This window comes from Phyllobates terribilis, unplaced genomic scaffold, assembly GCF_046119375.1.
Source record: "Phyllobates terribilis strain yellow unplaced genomic scaffold, ASM4611937v1 Scaffold_2__4_contigs__length_985480577, whole genome shotgun sequence".
NCBI classification, from domain to species: domain Eukaryota; kingdom Metazoa; phylum Chordata; class Amphibia; order Anura; family Dendrobatidae; genus Phyllobates; species Phyllobates terribilis.
Genome location: NW_027362762.1, coordinates 50,079,718 through 50,104,461, shown reverse-complemented (window position 1 = coordinate 50,104,461; position 24,744 = coordinate 50,079,718). Strand labels below are relative to the sequence as shown.

Genomic DNA, 24,744 nt, shown 5'->3' with positions numbered 1-24,744 from the left:
AGTGTGTGCGCCCCATATATGGAGTGAGCGTGCATACAGTGTGTGCCCCATATATGGAGTGAGCGTGCATACAGTGTTTGCCCCATATATGGAGTGAGCGTGCATACAGTGTGTGCCCCATATATGGAGTGAGCATGCATACAGTGAGCGCCCCATATATGGAGTGAGCGTGTTTACAGTGTGTGTGCCCCGTATATGGAGTGAGCGTGTTTACAGTGTGTGCGCCCCATATATGGAGTGAGCGTGCATGCAGTGTACCCCATATATGGAGTGAGCATGTATACAGTGTGTGCCCCATATATGGAGTGAGCGAGTTTACAGTGTGTGTGCCCCATATATGGAGTGAGTGTGTTTACAGTGTGTGCGCCCCATATATGGAGTGAGTGTGCATACAGTGTGTGCCCCATATATGGAGTGAGCGTGTTTACAGTGTGTGTGCCCCATATATGGAGTGAGTGTGCATACAGTGTGTGCCCCATATATGGAGTGAGTGTGCATACAGTGTGTGCCCCATATATGGAGTGAGTGTGCATACAGTGTGTACCCCATATATGGAGTGAGCGTGCATACAGTGTGTACCCCATATATGGAATGAGCGTGTTTACAGTGTGTGTGCCCCATATATGGAGTGAGCGTGCATGCAGTGTGTACCCCATATATGGAGTGAGCATGTATACAGTGTGTGCCCCATATATGGAGTGAGCGTGTTTACAGTGTGTGTGCCCCATATATGGAGTGAGTGTGCATACAGTGTGCGCCCCATATCTGGAGTGAGCGTGCATACAGTGTGTGCCCCATATATGGAGTGAGTGTGCATACAGTGTGTGCCCCATATATGGAGTGAGCATGCATACAGTGTGTGCGCCCCATATATGAGTGAGGATGCATACAGTGTGTGCCCCATATATGGAGTGAGCGTGTTTACAGTGTGCCCCATATATATAGTGAGGGTGCATACAGTGTGTTCCCCATTTATGGAGTGAGCGTTCATACAGTGTGTGCTCCATATATGGAGTGAGCTTGAATACAGTGTGTGCTCCATATATGGAGTGAGCGTGCATACAGTGTGTGCCCCATACATGGAGTGAGCGTGCATACAGTGTGTGCCCCATATATGGAGTGAGCGTGTTTACAGTGTGTGCGCCCCATATATGGAGTGAGCGTGCATACAGTGTGTGCGCCCCATATATGGAGTGAGCGTGTTTACAGTGTGTGCACCCCATATATGGACTGAGCGTGCATACAGTGTGTGCCCCATATATGGAGTGAGCGTGCATATAGTGTGTGCACCCCATAGATGGAGTGAGCGTGCATACAGTGTGTGCGCCCCATATATGGAGTGAGCGTGCATATAGTGTGTGCACCCCATAGATGGAGTGAGCGTGCATACAGTGTGTGCGCCCCATATATGGAGTAAGCGTGCATATAGTGTGCGCCCCATATATGGAATGAGCGTGCATACAGTGTGTACCCCATATATGGAGTGAGGGTGCATACAGTGTGTGTGCCCCATATATGGAGTGAGCGTGCATATAGTGTGTGCCCCATATATGGAGTGAGCGTGTATACAGTGTGTGCCCCATAAATGGAGTGAGCATGTATACAGTGTGTGCCCCATATATGGAGTGAGCGTGTATACAGTGTGTGCCCCATATATGGAGTGAGCGTGCATACAGTGTGTGCCCCATATATGGAGTGAGCGTGCATACAGTGTGTGCGCCCCATATATGAAGTGAGAGTGTTTATAGTGTGTGCACCCCATATATGGACTGAGCGTGCATACAGTGTGTGCCCCATATATGGAGTGAGCGTGCATACAGTGTGTGCCCCATATATGGAGTGAGCGTGCATACAGTGTGTGTTCCCCATATATGGAGTGAGCGTGCATACAGTGTGTGCCCCATATATATAGAGTGAGCGTGCGTATAGTGTGTGCCCCGTATATGGAGTGAGCGTGTATACAGTGTGTGCCCCATATATGAAGTGAGCGTGCATACAGTGTGTGCCCCATATATGGAGTGAGCGTGTTTACAGTGTGTGTGCCCCATATATGGAGTGAGCGTGCATGCAGTGTGTACCCCATATATGGAGTGAGCATGTATACAGTGTGTGCCCCATATATGGAGTGAGCGTGCATATAGTGTGTGCCCCATATATGGAGTGAGCATGTATACAGTGTGTGCCCCATATATGAAGTGAGCGTGCATACAGTGTGTGCCCCATATATGGAGTGAGCGTGTTTACAGTGTGTGTGCCCCATATATGGAGTGAGCGTGCATGCAGTGTGTACCCCATATATGGAGTGAGCATGTATACAGTGTGTGCCCCATATATGGAGTGAGCGTGCATATAGTGTGTGCCCCATATATGGAGTGAGCGTGTATACAGTGTGTGCCCCATAAATGGAGTGAGCATGTATACAGTGTGTGCCCCATATATGGAGTGAGCGTGTATACAGTGTGTGCCCCATATATGGAGTGAGCGTGCATACAGTGTGTGCCCCATATATGGAGTGAGCGTGCATACAGTGTGTGCGCCCCATATATGAAGTGAGAGTGTTTATAGTGTGTGCACCCCATATATGGACTGAGCGTGCATACAGTGTGTGCCCCATATATGGAGTGAGCGTGCATACAGTGTGTGCCCCATATATGGAGTGAGCGTGCATACAGTGTGTGTGCCCCATATATGGAGTGAGCGTGCATACAGTGTGTGCCCCATATATATAGAGTGAGCGTGCATACAGTGTGTGCCCCATATATATAGAGTGAGCGTGCATATAGTGTGTGCCCCGTATATGGAGTGAGCGTGTATACAGTGTGTGCCCCATATGTGAAGTGAGCGTGCATACAGTGTGTGCCCCATATATGGAGTGAGCGTGTTTACAGTGTGTGTGCCCCATATATGGAGTGAGTGTGCATGCAGTGTGTACCCCATATATGGAGTGAGCATGTATACAGTGTGTGCCCCATATATGGAGTGAGCGTGTTTACAGTGTGTGTGCCCCATATATGGAGTGAGTGTGCATACAGTGTGCGCCCCATATATGGAGTGAGCGTGTATACAGTGTGTGCCCCATATATGGAGTGAGCGTGTATACAGTGTGTGCCCCATATATGGAGTGAGCGTGCATACAGTGTGCGCCCCATATATGGAGTGAGCGTGCATACAGTGTGCGCCCCATATATGGAGTGAGCGTGTTTACAGTGTGTGTGCCCTATATATGGACTGAGCGTGCATACAGTGTGTGCCCCATATATGGAGTGAGCGTGCATACAGTGTGCGCCCCATATATGAAATGAGCGTGCATACAGTGTGTGCCCCATATATGGAGTGAGCGTGCATATAGTGTGTGCCCCATATATGGAGTGAGAGTGCATACAGTGTGTGCCCCATATATGGAGTGAGCGTGCATATAGTGTGTGCCCCATATATAGAGTGAGCGTGCATACAGTGTGTGCCCCATATATGGAGTGAGCGTGTTTACAGTGTGTGCTCCCCATATATGGAGTGAGCGTGCATACAGTGTGTGCGCCCCATATATGGAGTGAGCGTGTTTACAGTGTGTGCACCCCATATATGGACTGAGCGTGCATACAGTGTGCGCCCCATATATGGAGTGAGCGTGCATACAGTGTGTGCCCCATATATGGAGTGAGCGTGCATACAGTGTGTGTGCCCCATATATGGAGTGAGCGTGCATACAGTGTGTGCCCCATATATGGAGTGAGCGTGCATACAGTGTGTGCCCCATATATGTAGTGAGCGTGCATACAGTGTGTGCCCCATATATGGAGTGAGCGTGCATACAGTGTGTGCCCCATATATGGAATGATGCGTGCATACAGTGTGTGTGCCCTATATATGGAGTGAGTGTGCATACAGTGTGTGCCCAATATATGGAGTGAGCGTGCATATAGTGTGTGCCCCGTATATGGAGTGAGCGTGTATACAGTGTGTGCCCCATATATGGAGTGAGCGTGCATACAGTGTGTGCCCCCCATATATGGAGAGAGCGTGTTTACAGTGTGTGCGCCCCATATATGGAGTGAGCGTGTATACAGTGTGTGCCCCATATATGGAGTGAGCGTGCATACAGTGTGCGCCCCATATATGGAGTGACCGTGTATACAGTGTGTGCGCCCCGTATATGGAGTGAGCGTGTATACAGTGTGTGCCCCATATATGGAGTGAGCGTGTTTACAGTGTGTGCGCCCCATATATGGAGTGAGCGTGTATACAGTGTGTGCGCCCCGTATATGGAGTGAGCGTGTATACAGTGTGTGCCCCATATATGGAGTGAGCGTGCATACAGTGTGTGCCCCTTATATGGAGTGAGCGTGTTTACAGTGTGTGCGCCCCATATATGGAGTGAGCGTGCATACAGTGTGTGCCCCATATATGGAGTGAGCGTGCATACAGTGTGCGCCCCATATATGGAATGAGCGTGCATACAGTGTGTGCCTCATATATGGAGTGAGCGTGCATATAGTGTGTGCCCCATATATGGAGTGAGCGTGTATACAGTGTGTGCCCCATATATGGAGTGAGCGTGCATACAGTGTGTGCCCCATATATGGAGTGAGCGTGTATACAGTGTGCGCCCCGTATATGGAGTGAGCGTGCATACAGTGTGTGCCCCATATATGGAGTAAGCGTGTATACAGTGTGTGCCCCATAAATGGAGTGAGCGTGCATACAGTGTGTGCCTCATATATGGAGTGAGCGTGCATATAGTGTGTGCCCCATATATGGAGTGAGCGTGTTTACAGTGTGTGCCCCATATATGGAGTGAGCGTGCATATAGTGTGTGCCCCATATATGGAGTGAGCGTGTATACAGTGTGCGCCCCGTATATGGAGTGAGCATGCATACAGTGTGTGCCCCATATATGGAGTGAGCGTGTATACAGTGTGTGCCCCATATATGGAGTGAGCGTGCATACAGTGTGTGCCCCATATATGGAGTGAGCGTGTATACAGTGTGTGCCCCATATATGGAGTGAGCGTGTTTACAGTGTGTGCGCCCCATATATGGAGTGAGCGTGCATACAGTGTGTGCCCCATATATGGAGTGAGCGTGCATACAGTGTTTGCCCCATATATGGAGTGAGCGTGCATACAGTGTGTGCCCCATATATGGAGTGAGCGTGCATACAGTGTGTGCCCCATATATGGAGTGAGCGTGCATACAGTGTGTGTCCCATATATGGAGTGAGCGTGCATACAGTGTGTGCCCCATATATGGAGTGAGCGTGCATACAGTGTGTGCCCCATATATGGAGTGAGCGTGCATACAGTGTGTGCCCCATATATGGAGTGAGCGTGCATACAGTGTGTGCCCCATATATGGAGTGAGCGTGTTTACAGTGTGTGTGCCCCATATATGGAGTGAGAGTGCATACAGTGTGTGCCCCATATATGGAGTGAGCGTGCATACAGTGTGTGCCCCATATATGGAGTGAGCGTGCATACAGTGTGTGCCCCATATATGGAGTGAGCGTGTTTACAGTGTGCCCCATATATGGAGTGAGCGTGTTTACAGTGTGTGCCCCATATATGGAGTGAGTGTGTTTACAGTGTGTGCCCCATATATGGAGTGAGCGTGTATACAGTGTGTGCCCCATATATGGAGTGAGCGTGCATACAGTGTGTGCCCCATATATGGAGTGAGCGTGTTTACAGTGTGCGCCCCATATATGGAGTGAGCGTGCATACAGTGTGTGCCCCATATATGGAGTGAGGGTGCATACAGTGTGTGCCCCATATATGGAGTGAGTGTGTTTACAGTGTGTGCCCCATATATGGAGTGAGCGTGCATACAGTGTGTGCCCCATATATGGAGTGAGCGTGCATACAGTGTGTGCCCCATATATGGAGTGAGGGTGCATACAGTGTGTGCCCCATATATGGAGTGAGTGTGTTTACAGTGTGTGCCCCATATATGGAGTGAGCGTGCATACAGTATGTGCCCCATATATGGAGTGAGCGTGTATACAGTGTGTGCCCCATATATGGAGTGAGCGTGTTTACAGTGTGTGCCCCATATATGGAGTGAGCATGTATACAGTGTGTGCCCCATATATGGAGTGAGCATGTATACAGTGTGTGCCCCATATATGGAGTGAGCGTGCATACAGTGTGTGCCCCATATATGGAGTGAGCATGTATACAGTGTGTGCCCCATATATGTAGTGAGCGTGTTTACAGTGTGTGCGCCCCATATATGGAGTGAGCGTGCATACAGTGTGTGCGCCCCATATATGGAGTGAGCGTGTTTACAGTGTGTGTGCCCCGTATATGGAGTGAGCGTGTATACAGTGTGTGCCCCATATATGGAGTGAGCGTGCATACAGTGTGCGCCCCATATATGAAATGAGGTTGCATACAGTGTGTGCCCCATATATGGAGTGAGCGTGTTTACAGTGTGTGCGCCCCATATATGGAGTGAGCGTGTATACAGTGTGTGCCCCATATATGGAGTGAGCGTGCATACAGTGTGCGCTCCATATATGGAGTGAGCGTGCATACAGTGTGCGCCCCATATATGGAGTGAGCGTGCATACAGTGTGTGCCCCATATATGGAGTGAGCGTGTTTACAGTGTGTGCACCCCATATATGGACTGAGCGTGGATACAGTGTGTGCCCCATATATGGAGTGAGCGTGCATACAGTGTGCGCCCCATATATGGAGTGAGCGTGCATACAGTGTGTGCCCCATATATGGAGTGAGCGTGCATACAGTGTGTGCGCCCCATATATGGAGTGAGCGTGCATACAGTGTGTACCCCATATATGGAGTGAGGGTGCATACAGTGTGTGTGCCCCATATATGGAGTGAGCGTGCATACAGTGTGTGCCCCATATATGGAGTGAGCGTGCATACAGTGTGTGCCCCATATATGGAGTGAGCATGCATACAGTGTGTGCCCCATATATGGAGTGAGCGTGCATACAGTGTGTGCCCCATATATGGAGTGAGCGTGCATACAGTGTATGCCCCATATATGGAGTGAGCGTGCATACAGTGTGTGCTCCCCATATATGGAGTGAGCGTGCATACAGTGTGTACCCCATATATGGAGTGAGGGTGCATACAGTGTGTGTGCCCCATATATGGAGTGAGCGTGCATACAGTGTGTGCCCCATATATGGAGTGAGCGTGCATACAGTGTATGCCCCATATATGGAGTGAGCGTGCATACAGTGTGTGCGCCCCATATATGGAGTGTGCGTGCATACAGTGTATGCCCCATATATGGAGTGAGCGTGCATACAGTGTGTGCCCCATATATGGAGTGAGCGTGCATACAGTGTGTGCCCCATATATGGAGTGAGCGTGCATACAGTGTATGCCCCATATATGGAGTGAGCGTGCATACAGTGTGTGCGCCCCATATATGGAGTGAGCGTGCATACAGTGTGTGCCCCATATATGGAGTGAGCATGCATACAGTGTGTGCCCCATATATGGAGTGAGCGTGCATACAGTGTGCGCCCCATATATGGAGTGAGCGTGCATACAGTGTGTGCCCCATATATGGAGTGAGTGTGCATACAGTGTGTGCACCCCATATATGGAGTGAGCGTGCATACAGTGTGTACCCCATATATGGAGTGAGGGTGCATACAGTGTGTGTGCCCCATATATGGAGTGAGCGTGCATACAGTGTGTGCCCCATATATGGAGTGAGCGTGTTTACAGTGTGTGCCCCATATATGGAGTGAGCATGTATACAGTGTGTGCCCCATATATGGAGTGAGCGTGCATACAGTGTGTGCCTCATATATGGAGTGAGCGTGCATACAGTGTGTGCCCCATATATGGAGTGAGCGTGCATACAGTGTGTGCCCCATATGTGGAGTGAGCATGTATACAGTGTGTGCCCCATATATGGAGTGAGCGTGCATACAGTGTGTGCGCCCCATATATGGAGTGAGCGTGCATACAGTGTGTGCACCCCATATATGGAGTGAGCGTGCATATAGTGTGCGCCCCATATATGGAGTGAGCGTGCATACAGTGTGTGCCCCATATATGGAGTGAGCATGCATACAGTGTGTGCTCCATATATGGAGTGAGCGTGTTTACAGTGTGTGTGCCCCATATATGGAGTGAGCGTGTATACAGTGTGTGCCCCATATATGGAGTGAGCGTGCATACAGTGTGCGCCCCATATATGGAATGAGCGTGCATACAGTGTGTGCCCCATATATGGAGTGAGCGTGCATACAGTGTGTGCGCCCCATATATGGAGTGAGCGTGCATATAGTGTGTGCCCCATATATGGAGTGAGCGTGTATACAGTGTGTGCCCCATATATGGAGTGAGCGTGCATATAGTGTGTGCCCCATATATGGAGTGAGCGTGCATACAGTGTGTGCCCCATATATGGAGTGAGCGTGCATACAGTGTGTACCCCATATATGGAGTGAGCATGTATACAGTGTGTACCCCATAGATGGAGTGAGCGTGTATACAGTGTGTGCCCCATATATGGAGTGAGCGTGTATACAGTGTGTGCACCCCATATATGGAGTGAGCGTGCATACAGTGTGTGCCCCATATATGGAGTGAGCGTGCATACAATGTGTGCCCCATATATGGAGTGAGCGTGCATACAGTGTGTGCTCCCCATATATGGAGTGAGAGTGCTTACAGTGTGTGCGCCATATATGGACTGAGCGTGCATACAGTGTGTGCCCCATATATGGAGTGAGCGTGCATACAGTGTGTGCCCCATATATGGAGTGAGCGTGTTTACAGTGTGTGCGCCATATATGGACTGAGCGTGCATACAGTGTGTGCCCCATATATGGAGTGAGCGTGCATACAGTGTGTGCGCCTCGTATATGTTCTCCTCAATCTAGAGCTGTTTTTCTCATTATGTGTTCCTCCCCTTCCATAGATCGGGCCCTCTCTACCCCATTTATAAATATAGTACTTTAGCCAAGTGGGCGTGGTTCTATTTTTTTATGGTGTCTTCTTGAGGACCATGCCCTCTTGACTAAAAGACTACACACACTGTATATAAAGTCCTGGCCGAAAATGTTTGCACCCTTGAAATTGTTCCAGAAAATTAAGTATTTCTCCAAAAATTTTTTGCAATTATACATGTTTTGTTATACACGTTTATTTCCAAAGGTAAATTGGACATATTTTCACACAAAACCCCCAATAATGGGCTGGACAAAACTGTTGGCACCTTTCCAAAATTGTGGGTAAACAACTTTGTTTCAAGCATGTGATGCTCGTTCACACTCACCTGTGGCAAGTAACATGTGTGGGCAATATGAACATCACACCTGAAACCAGATAAAAGGAGAGAAGTTGACTCAATCTTTGCATTGTGTGTCTGTGTGCCACACTAAGCATGGAGAACAGAAAGAGGAGAAGAGAACTGTCTGAGGACTTGAGAACCACAATTGTTGAAAACTATCAACAATCTCAAGGTTACAAGTCCATCTCCAGAGATAATCAAGAAGTTAACAACCCATGGCACTGTAGCTAATCTCCCTGGATGTGGATGGCAGAGAAAAATTGATGAAAAGTTGCAATGCAGGATAGTCCGGATGGTGGATAAGCAGCCCCAATCACATTCCCCAAAAATTCAAGCTGTCCTGCAGGCTCGGAGCGCATCAATGTCAGCGCGAACTATCCATCCACATTTGAATGAAATGAAACGCTATGGTCGGAGACCCAGGAGGACCCCACTGCTGACACAGAAACATAGAAAAGCTAGACTGCAGTTTGCCAAAATGTACTTGAGTAAGCCAAAATCCTTCTGGGAAAGCGTCTTGTGGACAGATAATACCAAGATAAAGCTTTTTGGTAAAGCACATCATTCTACTGTTTACCAAAAATGGAGTGAGGCCTACAAAGAAAAGAACACAGTACCTTCAGTCAAACATGGTGGAGGTTCAAAGACGTTTTTGGGTTGTTTTTGCTGCCTCTGGCACTGGGTGCCCTGACTGTGTGCAAGATATCATGAAATCTGAAGACTACCAAAGGATTTTGGGTCACAATGTATTGCCCAGTGTCAGAAAGCTGGGTTTGCGTCCTAGATCATGGGTCTTGCAGCAGGACAATGACCCCAAACATACCTCAAGAAGCCCCCAGAATTATTTCAGGCCGCAACCAAATATTACGTTGAGGGTGCCAACAATTTTGTCCGGCCCACTTTTGGAGTTTTGTGTGAAATTATGTCCAATCTGTTTTTTTTTCTGTTTTTTTTTTTGTGATGTTCCAATAGGAAATAACCATGTGTATAACAAAACAGAAGTAATTGCAGTTTACTGTCTGGGAGAAATACTTCATTTTGTGGAACAATTTCAAGGGTGCCAACACTTTCGGCCATGACTGTATGTAGCGACTGTACACCTTGGGGCAAATAAACGTAGTGAAGAAAAAAAATGAGTGCACCCTTGCTGCGTCACATGCTTCTGCATACGGGGGGGCCTCTGTGCCCCTTTACCATTTTTAGGTGATTTAAGGAAGAGGTAAGAAGTTACACTTAAAACTTCGGACTGGGCTCTTCAACATGTGAAAACAGCGAGGAAAGCACAAGAGAAAATGTAAAATGTGTCCCGAAATCAAGGACCGGTAGAAGGTAACAAAATAATAAATAAATGAGGACCAGGAATCTTTTTTGGAAATCTCGGATTTGTTCTCTAGTTGTGGACGATTCACTGTTTAAGGTGCAAGAATCCCAAACATTCCACTATTTACTAAATAAAGGACATTCCAAGACATCGTCACCGCTGTTAAAGGCGCAGTAACACAATCTCCTGTATGTGGTACGCAGGACTCCTGCTAAAGAGAACACAAAAGTGTCTGTTATAGAACCGGCTCCTCTGTGTTCAATGAGACTGATAATATTACATCACTTGTAGCATCCCCTAGACCGATACATTGTAACAGAAGAGATCTGTGAAATGTAATATGTATTGTAGAATTGTAGCAATCTTCAGTTGTGAGACCGGTTTACAGCCTTTGGATCTCAAGCAGAGAAAATTGTAAAGAAACCCACAAATGTTTTTTTTTTCACTTATTTCTCTGGTCTACAGTCCAGCTGTATTTCAGATTTGGTCACTTCACCTCTTCACCACCAGAGGGAGATGTTTGCAAAGAAGAAAGACAGTCCTTTGGAAATCACAGCTGGTCCCAGAACTGGTACTGGAGAGTGAGGCTTCCAGTAAAGAGTGGGGACATTATTACTTCTGTTTCTGTGTCCTGCCCTTAGCCCCCTTGCAAATGTTTAAAAATATCATCTCAGGCTTTCTCCCTCCCCTATAATCACTTCTGGCTGTTATCTTCATGTCCTTCTGCACTTTCTTGTCCTCAGAAGGAAGAGCAGCTCTGAAGCACAAACTACTGCTATGAGAGGTGATACTATGCAGAGAACAGCAATATTTGTGAGCTTCCAGATGTTAGGTGCGAACAGCATAATACAACATTTCTTGATTATGAGCTCATCCCTTAAATACTGGCCACAGCTCCATAACAAAAACTATAAGACCCCTATAAACAGTGCAAGACGTTAGCAATGCAAATCAGCGAGTCAGTGAGCCCTCATAAACCTGCTGTATTAAGTGTCAGTGTCTCCCCTCCTCCATAGTCAGTGTCAGGGAGAGACTGTCCCCAAAATCCATGCCAGACACATACCGTCCCCATAATCAGTATTAGACCACAGCCCACTATCAGTACTTGGTCAGTATTTTTTCTCAGGAGTGGGAGCCAAAACCAGGAGTGGAACAATCAGAGAAAAGGTATAATAGAAACAAGTCACCAATTCTGCATTTATCACCCACTCCTGGGTTTGGCTTCCACTCCTGAGAAAAAATACTGATCGAATACTGATAATGGGGCCGTGGCCTTAGGAAGAGACTTTCCCCATGATCAGTTTCAGACAGTGACTGCCACCATAATCAGGATCAGACACATATTTCCGCCATAATCAGTGTCAGAGACTGCCCCCATAACCAGTGTGAAACAAAGACTTTCCCCAAATCCATGCCAGACAGATTGTGCCCCCATTATCAATGTGAGACAGAGACTTCCCACATAATCAGTGTGAGAAATAGAATGCCACCATATTCAGTGTAAGAAACTGTCCCCATAATCAATGTCAGAGACTGTCCCCCCATAATCCGTGTCAAAAAGAGACTGCCCTCATAATCAGTACAGGGATGCCAACATCATCAGTGTCAGGAGAGACTGCCCCCGTAATTAAGGTCAGTGAGATTGTCCCCATAATCAGTGTAATACATAGACTGTCCCCAATCGTGAGCCGGATCTGGGATGTGATGCTACTTCTGGACCCCATATACCCGGATATTGGTGAGGGTCCACCATGCTCGGCTCCGGTGCCCTCCAGGTATGGCGACGCATGTGTAGTCAGACGTGACACTTCATGGCAACAGTTTGGAAACAAATCCCCGATTCCCGCGCCCCTGACATTTCCCATAAATCAAAGGAAAATATTATTCCTCCCACATCCGTGTCTCTATTGCTGCCCACACAGGAATAACCGGAGCTGCCATCTGTCACTGAGCCCCCAGACATGTGCAAAAAGATGATATCACTCAGGAATTAGCATTGTTCATCCTGATCCTCCTGGTTCATGTACAAAATGCCAGAACGAGAAACAGGATGTTTAAGGACTTTGGAGTTGTGTTTTCCAAGCGCAGAAGTGATGCCCGTGACAAGAGGGCCGAGTTCTTCTCTTTCCCCCTTCAGCTCTGCTAATAGTCTAACTTTATTTATTGCATATGGATCCAGAATCTTTATACGGTTTGGGGCTTCCTGATACAAAGCTCCAGAACTTCTGCACAATCGTCCATCAATCATATGATAAAATCCTTCCTGCCTTCATTCACCACTAGAGGGAGCACACTTCGTCTTCCACTGAGCGCAATAATAAATCTGTATGCAGGGAGCTCCCCCTAGTGGTGACATGATAATTTCATTAGCTTGTATTGCACAGAGCACTGCCTTCTGCGGAGGTGTTATAAACCCACCATGTGCTAAAATGCTGCCCCTGCAGTCTGGGACGGGTACTGCACTGATTAAAGTGTTGATCAGACCCAACAGACACCACTTCTTCCTATTCCTGGTCGTCAGGTGACAATTCTGCAGACGACGTGACTCAATTAATTTCCAGGGGGGGGGGGGAAGTGCTGTAAAGTGTTACTGATTTACAGCGGCCGCCTGATACCAGGGCTCATCAGGATCTGATAATACAGAATGACAGGACCTGATGTTAACGATTAACACTAATGATGATGATGGTGACTCTCCCGGGATCAGAGGTCACACTACAGCGACGAGACCTGGGAACAAGGTTCTGATGGCCGCCCGATAGCGGATCTATCGCTTGTATTGATGACATCACGTGGTCCCTCCTGACGGCTGCGCAGCTCGCACCGGACCATCCGCCTGGTAAATATCACTCTGCCCGGACTCTGAGGTCCCATCCAGCAGCTCTGCTCGCTTTGCCTTTTATGCTGTTTTTACTTCTTTTATGTCACATAGTGTAGAAGTCACAATCCCCGAGCTCAAGACGTCTTCAGGCCTCTGGCGATCGCTGCTTCACATGTGTAAGTCCTAATTCCTCTCTGTAAGTATGCGGAGACTATATAATTGTATTACCAGGAATAATGGACTCCGCAGGCAGAGGTACTCAATCCAGAAGAGCCGCAGCCCCTACACACTGATAACAGAGAAAGACCCCGAATGTCGCTGGTCTCCTGTATGTTTATGTTCTGGGAATCATCCTCTGTACGAGGTACGACGGGAGGAAAAGCAGCATCTCCCCTGGGGTAATGGGACCGAATGCAGATGGCAGACCGAAATATCTATAGGGATATGTGCAAAGATAGATAGATAAGATACATTACATTACTGATCCTGAGTTACATCCTGTATTATACTCCAGAGCTGCACTCTCTATTCTGCTGGTGCAGTCACTGTGTACATACATTACATTACTGATCCTGAGTTACATCCAGTATTATACTCCAGAGCTGCACTCACTATTCTGCTGGTGCAGTCACTGTGTACATACATTACATTACTGATCCTGAGTTACATCCAGTATTATACTCCAGAGCTGCACTCACTATTCTGCTGGTGCAGTCACTGTGTACATACATTACATTACTGATCCTGAGTTACATCCAGTATTATACTCCAGAGCTGCACTCACTATTCTGCTGGTGCAGTCACTGTGTACATATGACGCGCACCCTGGGCCAGTGTTGTTTGGGGGATACCCGGAGCCGGATCAGATGGGGGTTGTAGTCTCCGAGTGGCGGTGACCCGGTCCGTGCCCAGGGTGTCAAACTCCGTGTGTGGCAGTCTTTACAGATGTTGTTAGTGTTCTTAGTGTCGACTACGCCACCCGTTGATTTGCGGTCAATACGGCCGCCGCTGCAGCAGGGTCCGCTGAGGCTGGTGGTGTGTGTGCAGCTTCTGTGATAGTATAACCCCCAACGGGAGGGGTATAGCCTCAGGGGGTCAGGTGTAGAGGATGGTGGTAGTGGTGGTGCAGTGTGGATGGTAAGAAGACTCAGAGTCGGGCTGTGCAGTTCAGGGTTTTTACTTACTGCTGTTCTGTTGGTCACTCTGGCCTTGAGTGACCGCCCGAGCCGTGCTGCGTCCACCAGGTCCTGGACTCGGCCAACCCCCAAGCAATTCTGGAGCGTGGTCCTGAGCTCCCTTTCTGACTGTCCTCTCTACTGGCCTTCCTCACCAGGGATCCACTTGTGTCCGGCTCCCTCGGGCCTCTTGGTGGGTGCACCTCTTCGGGGTTCCCTGACCCTATACCTGGTGTGCCTTCATAGTGGACTTGGTGAGGGGCTGCTCCACATGTAATGTCGCAGCCTCCGGTTCTTAGCTGAGGGTTGTTTCTCTCCTCCACTAATTTGGGATCCGGTTCCCTTGCGTGCCAACCCTTCACCCTTCTGGTCTAATTCTGGGTTCTTGGGGTTCCTTCTTCTCCCCCTCTGGGTCCTTCTCTTCTCCTCTCTCTGCAGGCGCTCCTGGACCTCTCTCAGGACTAACTCACTCTCTACAGAAGACTGACTGACCCTGATCTAAGATGGTTCCCACCTTATATACTCCCTCTATGTGTGAGCTCAGGTGACCAGCACCCAATGAGCTCCTAGCCTTACCCAGACTGCTCCCCCTATCTGCCCCTACACTACTGGGATGTTCCACCCCCCTCCCACTCCAGCCAGGGACAGACACTGTCGTACCTGCACATATACCTAGTGGGAGTACCATCGGTCTGTCCCTCGGAAATGGGATGTATGTAGTGTATGCAGCTAACTGAGCTCAGTTCCACACTCCATCCTTACCCGGGAGTGGAATATCACACCTCTGGCTTGAGGTGCAATACCCCTGTAGCAGCCGAATCCTCAGGGTGCTACATTCCCCCCTGGTAAATCACAGCACGTCCTCGGGCTGTAAGAGACTAAAACATCCACAAACATACAAATTTTCATAACAACATAAACATATAAAACATTATATATATATATCAGCAGCATAAACTTTTTCTTGTTCCTCCGGCCACGGTGCGACTTGTGACCGGGTAAAGTGCCACAGTCTCTGGTAGAAAAACACGGCTTTCCTATAAAACCAGTAGGGGGCGCCTTAAAAAGCGCAACTATATACAATGGGAAATATGGCCGCTCTCAGTCCTCGGCCAGGTATTAGTAAAGGAATGACCGCTCTCAGTCCTCGGTCAGTGGGAATAGGGACACACGGGTTTCAGTTCAATTTGCTGGTCCCAACGGGGACTATATTTTAACTAGCAGCAGTAACAGTTCTTATACCCTGACGGGTAACTATTTTACAGTCTCTTTACCGTACTTTAATGACGGCGTCCTCCTGCTCCTTCTTTGTCTTCAGACCCGTCCGGGTCCTCTTGCTCCTCCTCACACCGCAGCTCCTCCTCCGTCAGGCGATGTACATGGAGGGCGTAGGGTCCTTTGGCACACTTGTGCCGGGTGAACGTGACCTCATCCCCTACGTACAGGTCACGACCTCTGTGTCCCTCCGGCAGATGGCTTTCTACGTCTCTGCGGGTTAGAAAGACGTCGCCGGGGGTATGATGGTCTCTTATGAAGCCCCACCCATGCTGCAGGTTGAATTTAATCACAGTCCCGGTGGTACGGGGACCATGAGCTGCACGGGGGTTCCTCCTGGTCCGGCTCTTCTGTCCTGCGCTCTGTTCCTGCAGCCGCTGCTCACGGATCCGCCTCTCTTTCCGCTCTTGCTCGAAGGCTGCCAACTGCTGGCGGCAGCACTCCACTCGCTCTGCTGCGGCTGCCCGCGTTTCTTGAGTGAACCCCATGAGGTCTCCTCCGGTGGGGTCCCACTCGAATTGTGCTTCTTCTAGCGGGAGCGGGGTTCTCCTGACAGGCTTCGGAGCCGGAATCAGGGGCTCGCACAGGGGCCTTGCTCTTTGGAGTTCCAGTTGGTAGTACTCCTGGGGCCATACAAAGGGCTGCCCATCCGGGCACGTGTGCTGGGCAAATAGATCTTCGCCCAGGTGCGGCACTCGAGATGTTGAGGGCGCGTTGATGGTAGCGGCGCCCGGGTCGACCAGGCCTTGCGACCAGGCTTGGGGCACCCTAAAGGTAAAGGGCACCGTAAGGACGGCGGCGCCCGGGGGCACTCGGCCCTGCGACCAGGCCGGTGGCTCCGCGGAGGTAGGGGGCGCTGTTGGAATTGCGGCGCCCGGAGGTACTAGACCTTGCGACCAGGCCGATGGTATTTCCTGCTTCGCCGCGCTCAGGGTTGAGGCGCGTGACGTCACAGGGGTCACGGCCGCGGCTTCTGCTTGAGGCCTAGTCTGGCACGGTGACGATGCAGCGACGGGCACGGCAGGGGGAATTTCGGGCTCTGCGACGGGGAGCTGGGACAGGTACACGGTTTCTCGGCTCGGGGTAGAAACGTCCCCTTTACCTGCCTCCGTCCGTTCAGCTCCCTTCTCGGCGCCGTCTCCTGCCTTCATTCCTCCTGCGCCATCCTCAGAGGCGGTCTGTCTCCTCGTCTCGGGCGGCGTGCTCCGCTGATGGGTTCCGGTCTGCTGGGCCATCTCACGGCTCCACTCCGTCAGCGTGTCTTGCTGCACCTGGGCCATCCTCCGTGCGAGGCCCTCCAGCGCGGTCTGTGCACACTCCCGGTCTCGGGGGAGCTGTGCTAGGATCTCCACTAAGCCTAGTGGGGTTGTTGCTTGCAGCAGGCTCCTGACCACTGGGTCGGTGCTGCCTGTCTCTCCCTCCATCTCCGGGTACGCTCTCTCCAGACTTCTCTCCAGACTTCTTGTCTCCGGGTGCGCTCTCTCCAGACTTCTCCAGGCTGCACCCATCTTCGCTCCTTTGTTCTGTCTCCGCCCACATTGAGGGTGGTCCCGGGGCAACTTAGTGATTGTCAGTTCCAGGGGCAGTTCTCTCACGCTGATGGACACTTCCAGCATCACAGTCTCTGTTGGTGGGCGCGGTTTCCGCTTTTGGCGCCATTCTTCGACCTGGCCCACGATGGGAGGTGGCCTTTTGCCACCCTCTGGCACGCCCATAATGGCGTCCGCTCTTCCAAGGCGGGAAATCTTTGGAAATGGCGGGAATCGTCTCCCAGTGGCGGGAAACTCCATGGATGGCGGGAAAAAGCTGCAAATGGCGGACAACCGGCGGGAAACGACCTGTGATGGGGTCCGTTGGCGGGGACCCTCCGGAACCGGCGGGAGACTTCTTTTTGAGGTAACGGTGAACTTTTCTTCAGGCACGCAGTACCCGGTTGTTGCGGGCACGTTATCCTGCCGACTACGCCAAAGTTGACGCGCCCCCTGGGCCAGTGTTGTTTGGGGGATACCCGGAGCCGGATCAGATGGGGGTTGTAGTCTCCGAGTGGCGGTGACCCGGTCCGTGCCCAGGGTGTCAAACTCAGTGTGTGGCAGTCTTTACAGATGTTGTTAGTGTTCTTAGTGTCGACTACGCCACCCGTTGATTTGCGGTCAATACGGCCGCTGCTGCAGCAGGGTCCGCTGAGGCTGGTGGTGTGTGTGCAGCTTCTGTGATAGTATAACCCCCAACGGGAGGGGTATAGCCTCAGGGGGTCAGGTGTAGAGGATGGTGGTAGTGGTGGTGCAGTGTGGATGGTAAGAAGACTCAGAGTCGGGCTGTGCAGTTCAGGGTTTTTACTTACTGCTGTTCTGTTGGTCACTCTGGCCTTGAGTGACCGCCCGAGCCGTGCTGCGTCCACCAGGTCCTGGACTCGGCCAACCCCAAGCAATTCTGGAGCGTGGTCCTGAGCTCCCTTTCTGACTGTCCTCTCTACTGGCCTTCCTCACCAGGGATCCACTTGTGTCCGGCTCCCTCGGGCCTCTTGGTGGGTGCACCTCTTCGGGGTTCCCTGACCCTATACCTGGTGTGCCTTCTTAGTGGACTTGGTGAGGGGCTGCTCCACATGTAATGTCGCAGCCTCCGGTTCTTAGCTGAGGGTTGTTTCTCTCCTCCACTAATTTGGGATCCGGTTCCCTTGCGTGCCAACCCTTCACCCTTCTGGTCTAATTCTGGGTTCTTGGGGTTCCTTCTTCTCCCCCTCTGGGTCCTTCTCTTCTCCTCTCTCTGCAGGCGCTCCTGGACCTCTCTCAGGACTAACTCACTCTCTACAGAAGACTGACTGACCCTGATCTAAGATGGTTCCCACCTTATATACTCCCTCTATGTGTGAGCTCAGGTGACCAGCACCCAATGAGCTCCTAGCCTTACCCAGACTGCTCCCCCTATCTGCCCCTACACTACTGGGATGTTCCACCCCCCTCCCACTCCAGCCAGGGACAGACACTGTCGTACCTGCACATATACCTAGTGGGAGTACCATCGGTCTGTCCCTCGGAAATGGGATGTATGTAGTGTATGCAGCTAACTGAGCTCAGTTTCACACTCCATCCTTACCCGGGAGTGGAATATCACACCTCTGGCTTGAGGTGCAATACCCCTGTAGCAGCCGAATCCTCAGGGTGCTACACATACATTACATTACTGATCCTGTACTGATCCTGAGTTACATCCTGTATTATACTCCAGAGCTGCACTCTCTATTCTGCTGGTGCAGTCACTGTGTACATACATTACATTACTGATCCTGAGTTACATCCTGTATTATACTCCAGAGCTGCGTTCACTATTCTGCTGGTGCAGTCACTGTGTACATACATTACATTACTGATCCTGTACTGATCCTGAGTTACATCCTGTATTATACTCCAGAGCTGCACTCACTATTCTGCTGGTGCAGTCACTGTGTACATACATTACATTACTTATCCTGTACTGATCCTGAGTTACATCCTGTATTATACCCCAGAGCTGCACTCACTATTCTGATGGTGCAGTCACTGTGTACATATATTACATTACTGATCCTGTACTGATTCGGAGTTACATCCTGTATTATACCCCAGAGCTGCACTCACTATTCTGCTGGTGCAGTCACTATATACATACATTACATTACTGACCCTGTACTGATCCTGAGTTACATCCTGTATTATACCCCAGAGCTGCACTCACTATTCTGCTGGTGCAGTCACTGTGTACATACATTACATTACTGATCCTGAGTTACCTCCTGTATTATACTCCAGAGCTGCACTCATTATTCTGCTGCTGCAGTCACTGTGTACATACATTACATTACTGATCCTGAGTTACATCCTGTATTATACTCCAGAGCTGCACTCACTATTCTGCTGGTGCAGTCACTGTGCACATACATTACATTACTGATCCTGTACTGATTCGGAGTTACATCCTGTATTATACCCCAGAGCTGCACTCACTATTCTGCTGGTGCAGTCACTATATACATACATTACATTACTGACCCTGTACTGATCCTGAGTTACATCCTGTATTATACCCCAGAGCTGCACTCACTATTCTGCTGGTGCAGTCACTGTGTACATACATTACATTACTGATCCTGAGTTACCTCCTGTATTATACTCCAGAGCTGCACTCATTATTCTGCTGCTGCAGTCACTGTGTACATACATTACATTACTGATCTTGAGTTACATCCTGTATTATACTCCAGAGCTGCACTCACTATTCTGCTGGTGCAGTCACTGTGTACATACATTACATTACTGATCCTGAGTTACATCCTGGATTATACTCCAGAGCTGCACTCACTATTCTGCTGGTGCAGTCACTGTGTACATACATTACATTACTGATCCTGAGTTACATCCTGTATTATACTCCAGAGCTGCACTCACTATTCTGCTGGTGCAGTCACTATATACATACATTACTGATCCTGTACTGATCCTGAGTTACCTCCTGTAGTTTATTACATGTCACACAGCTCTCCCAGCAGATCTCTTTCTCTCCTCTGATAAACAGTGCAGTGCATATTGGTCAGTACCATCTTAGACCTCTTTCACATATCAGTGTCTCTGATAGGTGTGGTGACAGTTTTCACACATACTGGAGACACTGACACATATAGACACATTCAAATGAATGGGTCTGTGCACATGTCAGTGTGTTTCCACAGACCGTGTGTCCAAGGGCAAAACAAGCTGACATGTCCGTTTTTTAACAGCAGCACGGGCCGCAAAACGTTCCACATGTGCACGTTGATGACATCCGTGAGTCATCAGTGTGACACGTACCAACACCTGGGAATCAGTGTAGAGTTCGTGCTGTTCCCTGCGCTGGGTGCTGAATGCATCTCTCATCATTGTCCCCTGCTTGCGCTGCGATCAGTGAGAGCAAGTGACAATGTTGAGAGTAGCATTCTGCTCCTGATGTCTCCAAGTGTAAAAATAAGAATAAAATAAAAAAAATCCTTATACTCACCTGTCCGAAGAAGAAATAATCCAGTGTCCCACGCCGTAATCCATCTGACCGACATTTCTTCATCAGTGTGATCGGTGGCTTGAGGCGACTGCACACACTCAGGAGTAGAGGAGAATGACTTGCTGCAGCGAACGGGCCCCTGACCTGCTCTGGGCTCATTGAGCGGTGTCCTGTTGCTGCAGCAAGTCATTCTCATCTGCTCCTCAGTGTGTGCAGTCCCCTCAAGCCACCACACACGCTGATGAAGAAATGTCGGTCAGATGGATTACGGCGTGGGACACTGGATTATGTCATCTTCGGACAGGTGAGTATAAGGATTTTTTTATTTTATTCTATACACTTGGAGACAGCGGGAGCAGAATACTACTTTCAACATTGTCCCTTGTTCACGCTGATCGCAGCACAAGCAGGGGACAATGATGACATTTGCCTCCCGCACCCGCTGTACCGCTGAATCCCAGGCGCCGGTATGTGTGATTCTGAGGCGGCACACAGGCGGCATATGGTACTTTTTTTTTTTCAGTTTGTATTGGAAAGTTAAGAAATTTTTTCCGTATGAATTCGGCACCCGCGATAAGATCTCCGCTTGCTTTCATTCAGCTTCATTGATTACATTGAATAGATACAAATCTGTCAAATTGATGAGAAATGTTATTGTATGAAGAATAACACTTATTTGATGAACTGCGATATGGGACGTATGATGATCAGATGATCGCAGATTCACGTCCCCTGGGAGGTAATAACAAATACAGGAAAAAAATAAATAAGTTTCAAAAATATTAAAAACTAAAAAAAAAATCATCACAAATTGAATCACCTTTATTTTCCCCCAATTAAAAATAATAGTATTAAAAAAAAATTAAAAAGTACCAATATTTGGTATCACTGCGTCCATAAAAGTCTGCTCTATTAGAAAATATTAATTAACCCTAATAGAAAAGAATAAAAAAAATGACAAGATTTCTTTTTTTCGTATGAAATAAGAAGTGAAGAAAACATCATATCTATCCTTAAATAATATCAATTAAAACGTCCTCTTGCCCCACGAAAAAACAAGACCTCAAACAGCTTCATTGGCCAAAAAGATGAAAACGTTACGGGTCACGGAAAATGGCAACACAGAAAAAAAATATGATTTTTTTTTGTTTACAAATTTCAAATGTTTTTTTCATCATTAAAATAATTTAAAAAAAAAAATGGACGAGTTTGGTCACACCAACCTGGAGAATCATATTGGAAGGCAATTTTTTTCTGTCGGAATCGCGTTTATTTCATCTATATGGATGGAAAAATAAAAAGAGTTTTGGCTTTTGGAAGAAGGAGAGGTATGAAAACGCAGAAGCAAAAATTGGCCGTGGTGAGAAGGGGTTAAACATAATTTTTTTTTTTTTTACATAATATTCTAGAAGATCAGGGAACTGGATTTTGGGAGATTATATCAGCAGGACGTTTCAGCCAACGTTACAAATCGCGGGGAGAAGCCATTGTCATAGTCCTGCGACCTTTATATGGAATTTCTATTAGGATGCAATAAATCTTGGCCTCCACCGAGACCCTGCGGACGATTAAGTAAGGAGATGTCGTATTACTGTGTATAAAGTACTAGTGTTAAGTCCAGACTCCTCCCCCTCATAGTGGCTCCTCCCCTCTGACTATTTGCAGCAGGTCCTCCATAATTATTTTTTATCTGTTGGTCTTTATATGTGTATTTTTTAATTAATTCAGTCCTCTATAATATAAATCATTTCTTTGGGTGCTGATTTCTTGCTGAACTTATGTTAATTCGGCAGCAGCCAATCTAAACAAGCAAAGCTGCAGTGTAAAGCATGATGGCAGGGATAGAGCAACAGCTTGAGGATCTGAGTCAAGATATGGATTTCTGACGACTGCCCAACTGACAATGCCCGGAGTTTAAGCCCCCAAGTGGTAGCCTCATAAAAAAAAACCTGTGAGTTATTAGAGGGGGGTCCCCTGTGCAGTAACCTCATCTTAAGGCAAAGAGTGACTACAAAGAGGGTCTTCCACTCTGGAGGACTCAATACCTCAGTTTGTTAATTTTAATGAAAAAATGTGCAATGCTTTAACTCACCTGTGGTGGCGCTGCAGCAAGTTTGCAGTTTCCATAAAGAGGTAGTCACCCTCATGAGCTTGATAACAACAAGCAAGAATCATTGCATCCCTTATAGGACCCTGGTCTAAAACTTAGAAAAAGACTGGAGTTCTAACAACAGAGAAAGTTTCTAAATACTTTATAGAATGAATAAGCGTTTTATTTTGTATTTTGGTCACTACTTTTATTCTAGGTGGAAATGCCCTTTAAGTGCAGTCTCTACATCCATATTATAATATCGAGTACTTTATTAGGGACTTCTTAGTAATTATAAGGGGGTTTCCTGGCCTGAGCCCTCATCTAATGAAGAGCGGTTACTAAAAGTGTCTTTTACCCTGGAGGATCCATTAATTTAAGGACCTAAATATGTAATTCTTATATACCTGGTGTAAATGCCGCTGTTCTCCTGAATCCAGCACTGTTCTTCTTTTGTTCCTGCGCCTCTCCGTTCCTGAGATATGATCCTTTCTTCCCTGTAAGTCATTTTAGTCTTTTTAGGCAAGTAGGCGTGACCCACAAAACCACTTCTCTGTGACTACCTCCTGCTGTAAAAAAAATACTAAAATTACATACAGGGAAGAAAGGGCCATATCTCGGGAATGGAGAGGTGCAGGAACAAAAGAAAAACAGCGCCGGATTCAGGAGAACAGCGGCATTTAAACCAGGTAAGAATATAACATATTTATGGCAAGTGATGGGTCCCCTTTAAATGAGAATATTCATTTCCTCCCAGGTTTTCTTTTCTCCAGATTTCCATTGATCTTAGCATAGGATCAGCTTATGATTGGGGAACCTTTCCAAAAGATATAGTCCAAAATTGAAAGCCCCTTTAATTTCACAGAAAAGCAGAGGTATGGGCTCTGTACTCTGTAGAATGGGAGCGTCTTCTGGTATTCCTCCTATGTATAAAGGTCATTTCATACGTATACTGAGTCGTGTCCTCAGGGCATTTTGCTTCCTCGTTGTGCAGGGTGTATAAGATACCAGCCTGCACTATCTCTACAATTGCTTTTCTTCTGCTTGCAGCAGATGACAATGTGTCCATCCTAATAATGATCTGATATGAAGGATTTTGGAAGGATCGTCACATCGGGGCTCATGTATCAGTAATAACAGTGTATATTTCCCATACTGACATATTGAAGGAATTATGTAAGCCGTGTACTTAAAGGGACAGTACAGAATTAAAAACTCATAGATGATTTCTTCCCCAAACAGCGCCACACCCATCCAACAGGTTGTAAGCAGTATTGCATCTCAGCCCTATTTACTTTAGCCCAGACATAGAAAGAACCAGTAAGTCTTATATCAGTTGCTGGTTTCTGACAGTGGCATGGACAAAACTGCGTGGTGCATTAATTCTGGCACCCATAGCCCATCCCCCGCTGCACGAAGACCCCTATCATCCTTGACATCAACAATTTTACCATATACTGCAATATTGTTGTATTGCAGCATATAGTACAAGCCAACTTTCAAACATTCAAGTCCCCAAGGGGGGAACTAAAAAAAAAAAGCAAAAATTTATAAAAAAAAAAAAAGTTTAAAAAGTATGAAAACTATAAAAGTTTAAATCACCCATCCTTTTCCATATCAATAATAAAGAATAAAAAAAATAAAATAAATAAATATATTTAATCTTAAAAAAAGAGAGTTTTGTTTTTTGTAGCGCCCTAAAAAATGCATTAAAAAGAGTTTGAAACGTCGTAGCTTCTGATTGAAGTCTCGTGCCGGAATGGAGGATGAACAAG

The 24,744-nt window shown here is 47.9% G+C and overlaps 1 protein-coding gene across 1 annotated transcript in view; it reads left to right on the top strand.

Annotated features, from left to right (window-relative positions):
* The first annotated feature begins 13,296 nt into the window (after nt 1–13,296).
* Nucleotides 13,297–24,744, top strand: part of GDPD4 (glycerophosphodiester phosphodiesterase domain containing 4) — a 105,881-nt gene continuing 94,433 nt past the window's right edge. Inside the window, exons 1-2 of the mRNA XM_073661658.1 lie at nt 13,297–13,441; nt 13,535–13,599. The gene's annotated coding sequence lies outside the window, so the exon portion shown is untranslated. The remainder of the gene's footprint in view (nt 13,442–13,534; nt 13,600–24,744) is intronic.